This window comes from Stigmatopora nigra, chromosome 11 (genome assembly GCF_051989575.1).
Source record: "Stigmatopora nigra isolate UIUO_SnigA chromosome 11, RoL_Snig_1.1, whole genome shotgun sequence".
NCBI classification, from domain to species: Eukaryota; Metazoa; Chordata; class Actinopteri; order Syngnathiformes; family Syngnathidae; genus Stigmatopora; species Stigmatopora nigra.
The window spans coordinates 3291106-3291996 of NC_135518.1; positions in this window are offsets into that span (position 1 = coordinate 3291106).

An 891-nucleotide genomic window follows, 5' to 3' on the forward strand; every position below is an offset into this window, starting at 1 on the left:
CAATTAATGGTTTAAACCGGGGGTCCTCCCACTTTTTTGCTGAGATCTATCGTATTTTCTCGCATGTAAGCCGCATTTGTAACTTAAAAATAATGACTAAATCAAGGGTACACCTTTTATGCTCACATGACTGAGAACATTGCTATACTCATTTTTTGCCAGTAGATGTTGGCAAATTAAGGTTTACTATTTGTTGGTTATTTTCTGTTTTGTAGTAAGAAAACAACCATTACTGGTTGAATTACTTCCTTATAATATTGACCCAAATAATGTGCTTTTGAATCATACAGTATTTCAGAAATACACCATGCGATGATTTTATGCTAGAATTTTCTTCAAAGTTTTGTACTCCTATTAAAACCATGAATATGAAGGTGAAAATTGTGAATCAGGGGGCGGCTCATACGCGAGAAATTGTAAAATTCAAGGATTTTAAGGCAATTTACAACGTCTTTTTGAGCGTGAATAGGTGTCCCCTGCCTCTGGCCCAAAGTCAGCTGAGATGAGCTCCAGCAACCCCTGCGACCATTGTGGGAATAAAGAGATTCAGAAAATGAGATGAGATAACCTGGATAACACCTAGAGGCAGTGCTGGGATTTTCTTCAACTAGAGTTTAGAGACAGACATTTTCACCAGCTAAGCCACAGCACCCATTCATTAATAAATCAAGATTTAGTAAAACAATTTCCAGAAAAGTAATTCAGGAAAAAAAAATCTAAGGTTGCACACTGAACTTGAGAAAACCTATCAAGTTTGAAAATGATGGGTATCCAAATATCTGCGGAACGCAGTTCTCTTGAGACTTCTAATAATGGTTGCTGTGTTGCAGCCATGCTCCATTCCGTTAGGTGGCGGTAATACGACAAAAGTTAAATGTATTTTTTCAAAAT